The following is a 9,066-nucleotide window of genomic DNA, read 5'->3' as shown; positions in this document are numbered from 1 at the left end:
TTTCACTTTAAGGTTATGAGTCTGAATCAAATATAGCTCAATGTTGATTGAAAGTCATCATCATTTACAGGGCTGTATGAAAGAGGTGGTCAGCATGTCCTAATTTGTGGTGATGTGTCCCTAACAGCAGCCCAGTGGAGTGAGGTTTAGGATATTGAGGATGCAACTCCGACTGTCACAAACTCGCTGGGTGACCCAAACACACTGCTTCTCCACTGTCTCAGTTCCCTCTCCATCACCTTCATATTTGAGACACAAACATACTTTAGGACAAATCTGTCACTGGCACCACAGGACCCTGACTTCAGCAAAGAAATCAAGGCATAAATATTAATTAGAAGTTTGGTATAAAAGCCAGAGATTGGACAGACAACATACCAACTTGTATGGATGAACACTGGGCCACACGTGCTGTTTATGACAGACCAATGTGATCAATAAGAAAAGGGTCTCCCTTGGTACTCTTTTGTCAGATACACCTTCCTCAGCAATCATTTTAAATACAATTTTAAATGATTACAAAAGTTCAAAATAACATCTAGTAACTATTTGCTCTATGTATTAAAGTTGCAAGTTGTCTTTTAGTCCATACTCACATACTTTACCTAGACATACCAAGCAACCCTGTAATGACATAAAACTCTGGAAGAGGAGGGAGTAGAATTTGCTATCGAGTTAAACAGGCTTTTAAAGAAAATGGGAAAACCTGTAATGAGGACAAAATACTGGGGTACATGAATTAAAAAGGAGATATTTCATTCTTTAGAGCTTTAGACCACTTCAGATGATACTTTTCTACTAACAACAGCAGTTCATATGTGCAGAAGCTTACTCTATCCTGTCTATTTCAGACCACGATCCTGGTCCCCTAAGGCACAAATTCTCATTTGTAACATCACTGGGTGGTGTACGCTCCCAAGAAACCTTCAGGTTGAAAAAAAGAAACAAAATAAAAAAGAACGGGATCAGTCAATTTGTCACTGATGCCAGTAATTCACCAGACTTCAAACCCATCGCTTCTGTAATACTGTTTGTGAGGTTTTGTCCATCCCCTCAAGGTGCGAACCCGCACCGGCATCTTCTCACAGCCCCTCTTGTCAGCGCAGGTTGTGAAAGTTGAAGTTAGCTGTCCCTGGCATCTCCTAAAAACATACCGCAAGGTGCAGGTGGGGTTCTGTACACCTTAAGTCATACCTAAGCTTCCCCCAACGTCGCTTTGTTGTGCCTGTCACACAGCAGCACCACCACCCCCCTCTCCTTTTACCCCACTCTGTGGAAAACAAAAAAACCACCGACCCCCCCAAGCTCACAAATTAATTCCAGAATATTCTGAGCCTTTAGAAAGGCTTGCTGGCACAAAAGGCCCCCATTAGCCTTAACTGCGAGCAATTCCACCCCGAATAGGCGCCGCTTCGCAGCTACTTGAGGGCGGCGGGGCTCAGCCCGGCCCTGCCCAGGCCGGGGACGCCCGTCAGGGTCGGGGGGCCCCGGGGGCCGCTTCCTGCCCCCGCCGGGGCTTTCTGCATGTGGGGCCGGCATGGGCAATGCGAAGTTTAAACAGTTGCAAATGGGGGAGGGCAGAGCGGGTCTCGTTTTGCATATTTTTTTTTTTTTTCCGTGCCTGGGTTGAATTTAAAGGGGAGCGGGCGCATTGTTCGGGAGGCTCCTTGCCCCGAACGCATTGACGGGAGCTGCTGTTTACACGGGCTTTTCATCCCCGCATTGTTTGCTTATGGAAAATAAGGGGGAGTGACAGGGAAAAAAAAAAAAAAAAGAAGAGGAGGGAGGCAAGGCGGAGGGAGGCACCGGCCGTCCCGTGTGGCCATTAACCCGGCTGGGGAGCGGGCTGCCCTGCGCTATGTGAGACGGCCGGACCCGGGGCGCTGCTCTCCCTGCCCTCCGCTGCCCGGCACCCCTCGGTACCAGGGGCCGCGGGGATGAGGCTCCAGAAGCTGCTGTGCCTCGTCGTCCTGCTGCTGGCCAGCCTCCTGCCCGCCGCCGGCCAGAGGCCAGGTAAGCAGCCCCTCGGCGCGATTCTCGCTCCCCTTCCCCTCGGTCCCCCCCCGTCCTTCTGCCGGCCGGCCGGGGAGGCAGGTGCCGCTAACCCGCTCCCGGAGCCCGGCACCCCGAAAGCAGCCGGGGCGATGAGGGGGCTGTGAGGGAGCGGGTCCCCGCCGGGGGGACGGGACAGGGCGCGCCTTTTGCAACCGGGGACCCCCTGACTCTCTCTGCCTCCTTCTCCCGCAGCCAACCTGGCCCTGCGCAGGAAGCTCCACCGGCACGGCTGCTCCCACCGGCGCTGCATGCCGCTGCACTCCCGGGTGCCCTTCCCCTGAGCCCCCCGGCCGAGCCCGGGCAAGGTAAGGCGTGTGTGGTCGCTAGCACGGCCCCCCCGCGGCACTTCTGTGGAAAAGCCGTGTGGGCTGCGGCCGGCGCTCGGCAGAGTAAGCGCGTTTGCTAATTGCACCTACGTTTCCAGACGCTTCAGGGCGCGTTTATACTAACCAAACCACAGGCTTGGTTTCGTCTGGTCCCCGGGCTCGAGGGATTTGTGCCGAAAATAGGGCTTTGGCGAGGCGCGGGGTACGTGCGCTTCGCCCAGAGCCGCTGGCGGGAACCCAACCCTGCCAGGGATGTGGCCTCGCAAGCCCTGCGCCCAGCACCAAGCACGGGTCTGTGAGGTAAACTGAGGCGAAACAGCCCTCAGGGAGGCACAGGGCAAGCACTGGCGCCTGTGAGGTAAACTGAGGCGTAAGGGCCCCCAGGGAGGCGCAGAGCCCTGGCTGGAGCAGGAGGCGGCTGGGCTTTCTAGCCAGTGAGTGCTGTCAGTAACATGAAGGTAGTGGCACTTACCCACTTCAAAGGGGGCTGCAATTCTCGTCAGTGAAAGGCTTTGAGATCCTCGGTTGAAAGGCTATACAAGTGCAAAACATTAATGCTTTATAGCTGATGAGGGCATATACATTCAAATAGTAAGTGCCTGTAGAAGCACACAGGTAGCATATGCAAATAGGCAAGGCATCAAAAGGAAACCGAGGCGCTCTTGCAATTTAAGGATGAATAAAACATGCAGTCAATAGTTTTGCATCTTCTAAACTCCTTCTATATCAAAATAATGTAGCCCCAGGCTCGAGAGCATCATAAATGATGGCACAACCTGTGCTCTGTGGAGCCAAGATGTTTCGATTTACTAAGCAGTTAACAGTGAAAAGGAGACCAAAGTCAAACTTTTAACAATGCTACACCAAGAATCTCTGTCAATGCAGAAACTGCCTTAAAGAGGCTGTAGCCCTCCCCAAACAACCATTCATAAAGATACCATTGCACTGTATAGCGTTGTCCTATAAACACATGGAAAGTACATACGGGATGTTAAACTGACAAATTTCAGAGACCCAGGAAAGTTTACCTTATCTTAGGTTTAATCTCACTCAGTCTTGCTGCAGACTCAATGGCAGAACTACAAGTAGAGAGGGATGTGCAAGGAGGATGCTTTACTACTGAATGCCCTCTCTCATCACTGTGTTCGTTTCAACAAGAGGCAGATTAAATTAGATTCCCTCATCAGTTTAAATATAAATCTAAAAAGACGGATAATCAGATCAATTCACTTGGCATGCAGAAACTAAATGAGCTGAATGACAGGGAGAGTGGAATTTAGGTTCAGGGATTTCTTGAATGACTTCTGAATGGCTTGCTTCAGTTTCTAAAAAGAGTAATTTAACCTCCCTTCTTGCAGTTCAACTGTCAGTAGTTTGGGGATTGTGTGCCTGGACAACACTTACATTTTTTCTAATGTTCTCTGAAACGTTATATAATGCACTTGGTTTGAGACCGCGTTAGTTGCATGATACATATGCATTTACACTGGAATTGTTTTCCCAAAAGAATATCAATCTAAAAGCTATTTTCATAGTTGTCGTCTTTTATGTAGGGAGCTGTTTGCTTGTAACAAAAGTCAACAATGAAGCAGAACAGTGTAGTTATTAATACATAATATATTTTGTAGGCATTAAGTTAAAGAGAATTCTGTTTTATAAAATTGTTTAGAAATCCCTAAAGCTTGACTGGGGAATAGGGGGTGACAGGCACCTGAACTAACTCCGTTAACTCCAGTCAGCATTGTGGGTGCTCAGCTCCTTTATCTTAAGTAGGGTTTACCATCTACGTTTACATTCCCTTCCAGTTTTAGTCCTAATTCAGCAAATATTTACATGCCTGGGTAACTCGACTCACTCAAGTAATCTTATTGATCTCAATGGAGTTGTACATATGGATAAAGCTATTTGCAGATGCAAACAGGATGGACCCTTAATCCTGAATTTCAACAGGTAGTTGGAAACTGGGATGAATGTAGCAGCCTCTCTTTTTCACATCATTTGAAGTGATGAAGCCATTGAACTTGATTATTCATCATTTACATACAGAAAAGTTAGGACAAACAGATGGAAAAAAATAAAAGCTTTTGGCTTAAGTTTCCCAGTTAAGAGGAATTTCCTCAGATTTCAGCCATGTATTTCATAAATAATATATTGTATTTCGAATCAGATATTGGATTACTAAATCTCTCATTAATAGCTATTTCTTTCTCTTTCTTTTTTTTTCCCCAGTAATTTCATAATGGGCTTTTCAGTGTTTTGAAGGTGGAAGCTGCAACAACTAAACTGATTAGAGAAGTTAGTTGTAAGTACAACTCAACAACAGCTGACATGATACAGCCACAACAATCCTGTTTTGAGGCAGTCCATCTGAAATGAACATTTTCAACAGTCCTGTGTGTCACATTCTGCAAGACCTGGAACAAAGACCCATGACTCACATCATAGAAGTGGGGGGAGGGAGAAATGGTGATGGGAAGATGTACATGGAATCTACCTGGTTAAAACATTTCATACAAATTCTTTGAATCTCATAATGATCGGTGGAAGTTAAAGACCAAATCAAACATCTGATACCTGAAATGGATTTCCCATGATGTTAAGAAGGCTCTGTCCAAGGGGGGTTCTTCATGCTGTTAAGACTGAGAGAATTCGGACGTGCTGTTGACTATGTCCAACTCAGGCTGTGCATGCAAGGCAATATTTAGTGCGATGTCAAGACTTAAGCAAAGAACTGTGAAGGTCCATTTTCAGTTAATAATTTCATATATTAATGATAAATATATATATGTTTTAACACCTACGTCTTCATCTTTATGGATTTATCGTAATAGTAATGTAGTATGTGCTACTGTAATAGTATCAAAGTCAGCACCATGCTTCTGGTCCTACCAGCTTCATGTATAGCAAGCGATACCCCAGTGAAGAGTTAGAAAGTGAAGATATAAGAAAGTAAAGGGATTATTATCCCTCGTTCTGTAGGTAGAGAATTGAGGCACACTGAGATAAGAGATTAGCCAGGGGTCATGCAAAACCTACTGCAAAACTGATAACTCAAATCTCCCATGTCAGGCCTTAAGGTCAAGCCCATCCTTCTGTCTAATGAGCTGTTACTGCAAAGCCTATCATTTGTTTTCTTAAACTGGTCCGTCAGACCAGAGAGCTAAAACAGATTTGAAAATTCAGTTAATGTAGATCTATTTGCTTTGTAGTAGTTTTCCTAAAATACCCATGACAGTTTTATAAATAGAGCATAAAAATAGACCATTGAAAAGAAACCTTTGTCTGGTCAACCCCAGTGTTCTGTAGTACGTTATTCCTGTAATTAAAATGAATGGAACACTTGGAACATAACACTACAATGAATGAGAACTTAAAGCAGAAAAACAGGCTGTTCTTTTCAGCAAGGAAGGTCAAGAATACACTTAGCTTTTATTTTTCTTTTTGTTTTTAAAGATAAACTTGACAACTTTTTATATCATCAGAAATTGCAAACTACATATAAAGCAAAACAAAGTCATACCCAGATTTTTTTTGGTCTTTAAATGTCAAAAGCTTTGTAAATAGAGGCAATTGTTATAAAGATGAGTGAAAATGAGCAGTGTAATGGTTTAAATTCAGTATTAGAGTTCTGTCTCATAAAACAATTTCTAATAAGTGAAAGTCTCGGCAATCTTGAAAATCAGGTAGCTGAAACTTTACAATGAGAGTACACATGTAACTCTTCATCTCTAAGAATTTGAAACCATAATCAGATTCAAACATGCAAAACATGACAGAGTTTCAAATTTCTTGTATATTAAAAAAAAAGTTTATAATCATCCTCTTCTGGAGTTTTGGAAAATCAAAATTAGCTATTTAACTTAGCATTCATTTGTATCCACGGCTATCTCTATTTAGAAATAAAGACAAAGACTATGGAGAAGCAAGAAATCTCGAAAGTAACTAACAGTTATGTCTTAAAAATGAGTATATGGATATAGTGTGGCACTGGATTTTTTATATAAGTATAATTATTCAATTAACTTTGAAGTCATAAAAAAGTATCTATCAGAGGGTTATATATGCATGTTCCTTTACAAATATAAAAATAAATAAAACAAGTACCAAAGTGTCCTAAGAAGCTCGATGTCAGTCTCTACAAAATTATCTTAAATGCCTGTTCTTTTTAGACATGCTGATAACATTTTATTTGAAACAGACGTTGATGGTGATATTTGATAGATATGTTTATAAACCAGATAATTGATTGTATATTTTGTAAAAAATTATGCACTTCAAATAATGATGTCTCATTTTAAATAAACTACAAACATTCTTCAGACGTCAAAGGTGATGCTTCTAAAGAAAATTGAAAGTTTGTCTAGTTTCACTGTAAATTCATATGGGATCAGTGTGTAAAAACCTTTTCTTACTCAATTTCTGATAAATAGTACTTATTCATGTAAGCATTTTTCTCACATTTTCTATCTTTCTAGAAGTACTGAATTCTGATAAAAGCCATATAAAAACAACTTATTTTAAAATAACTACTGTTTAATGTAACACAATACCGTGAGATTACAGTAGAATCCAGACTGCATTGTCTCTATGTCTAAAATAAGCAAGATTTTTAATTAGTTCAAAGTGCTGGGTCTTGAAACCTCACTAATTAAAGTAAAGGACCTTATTTCAGGACAAAAAGAGAGTCCAGAATGAGTCTAAAGAGTAGCAGTGATTTCTTCCTTTACAGGTCAGAAACTATAAATAAATTTCCAAGTGCTACATGTCTTGCACAGTAGAATTAGTGGCAAGTGGTGCTGCCACAGCACATTATTGTGTTGTCGTTAACCTCAGTGGGAGCAGGGCTTCACAGGACCTCGTTTTCAGTTGAGTTGGACTTGCCCTTGACTTTGTTGAAATTTTTGCATTTGATTTGTGCAACAGAAGCTTAATCTGGTAAAAACAGCTTTGCATAACAGGGTGATTAGATGTATAAACATGCAGTATGTAGACACGGTGCTACAACAGCTGAACTGATTGGATTCTCTGCGTGCATGTGTGGGTGTATGTTTAAAGGAAATTTGAGTGCAAATCGCTGTTGAAAGTCAGAACTGAGGTTCACATGGATGTAATCTAATGATCAAAAGACCTGATCAGAAGTTATGTTTTGCCCTCAAACTCACAAAGCCAAAATGTGAGTTTCTGAAACTTGGAATTCCTTGTCTTGCAGTTACATGGGAAAAATTAGAATTTTATTTGAAACTCAATTACATTAAATCTTTACATCATATTGGCTATTTTACCATGAAAAGTAAAATGATGTAACAGCAGGTCAACAGGAAATGGAGGTAAATGTAAGCCTGTTGTGAGAAACAGCAGATTAGTGTGTTCCCAAAGGATAATAAACAATTCACCTCTTCCCTTTCCAGAAAGGAAAAAAGGAAATTATAGAAGAATAAAGACTGGAAATATTTTCCTTACGCCACATACATATGCTATAAATACCTCCATATCTGGACACACAAAGCCAGGGTCACGCAAGATTTGTATCAATGTCAATCGGGAGAAGCATTAGCATGGTAAATAAGTTCCAAGTGTCTGAATACCATCAGACAAGTGCAATTAGCATACTGATCTCTTACTGCTGTAGATGGCCTTTATCTTGCTAGCCATCAGCTTGCAAAATATTTGTGCAAAGTGGGAAACAACTCCAGCAGCACAAAGATGCAGCCTGTCTTTAGTTAGCAATGATGCCTAAAAGCCTAACAAATTCCAGTGCTGATGATGCTTTTTTATGTCTCAAGCCACCTCAAGGTCAGATCGTTGTCTACCCACATGCCTTTGTGCCTTGACACCACTTTCCTTTTTTTGATTAACAGCGACTTTCGATGGGGTAAGCCTGCTTGCTGTATATTTGAACAGAGCCTTAAAAGATGAAAATTCTGTTCAAGTTTTTTTGGAGTCAGTGATTTCCTTTGTGAGGTGAGATACAGGGAGGTGTTTGCCCATAGTAATTTCCACGATGAGCTACTGAGAAAACGCAAACGCTGAGAGCCTTTCCCTTGCATACGGCATGCATTCACAAGAGATCCTCGCCACGTCTCTTTGATGTATACAGAGCATTTCGTCCACACCAGCATCCCATTCAGAGATTTTTAAAACTCCCATGACGTGACCATTTTGGGGCAGCCCTGAACCTTGTGCTGGGCACTAGGAAATGCTTCTCAAGCCTCCCAAACCTACAGGTGGCTTTCCTGCAAAGTGATGGGGATATCCACCTGTGCCCCAGTGCAGCAGTGAGCTGGCATTTGCCACCTCAGTATCCAGCAGGCCCCTGGCCACCTGCATGCGCTGCATCCTAGCAGTGCCTATAACACCCAGTGTGCCCTGTGGCAGCCCTGGCACCAGGGCAGGAGGTGCCCCTTGGTCTCTGGCTGCAGACAGGGACTTGGCTGCCATGGGGTGGCAAAGGCTCCTCAAGGTCACCCAGCACCACCCTGACCTGCCAGGTCCCATCAATAAACCACATCCGCCAGTGCCACCTCCACACCCCTCCTGAGATCCCTCCTGAGATGGTGACTCCACCACATCCCTGCTGTCCTACTGACAAGTGACTGATGCCCTCCTCACTGCAGCCCCCATCCCCTCAGCTGCTGCACTAGAGCCAAGTACAGAGGAACAATCACTTCCCTCATCCTGCTGGCCA

Source organism: Anas platyrhynchos, chromosome 4, assembly GCF_047663525.1.
Source record: "Anas platyrhynchos isolate ZD024472 breed Pekin duck chromosome 4, IASCAAS_PekinDuck_T2T, whole genome shotgun sequence".
Taxonomy (NCBI): Eukaryota; Metazoa; Chordata; class Aves; order Anseriformes; family Anatidae; genus Anas; species Anas platyrhynchos.
This window is presented reverse-complemented; position numbering follows the sequence as displayed.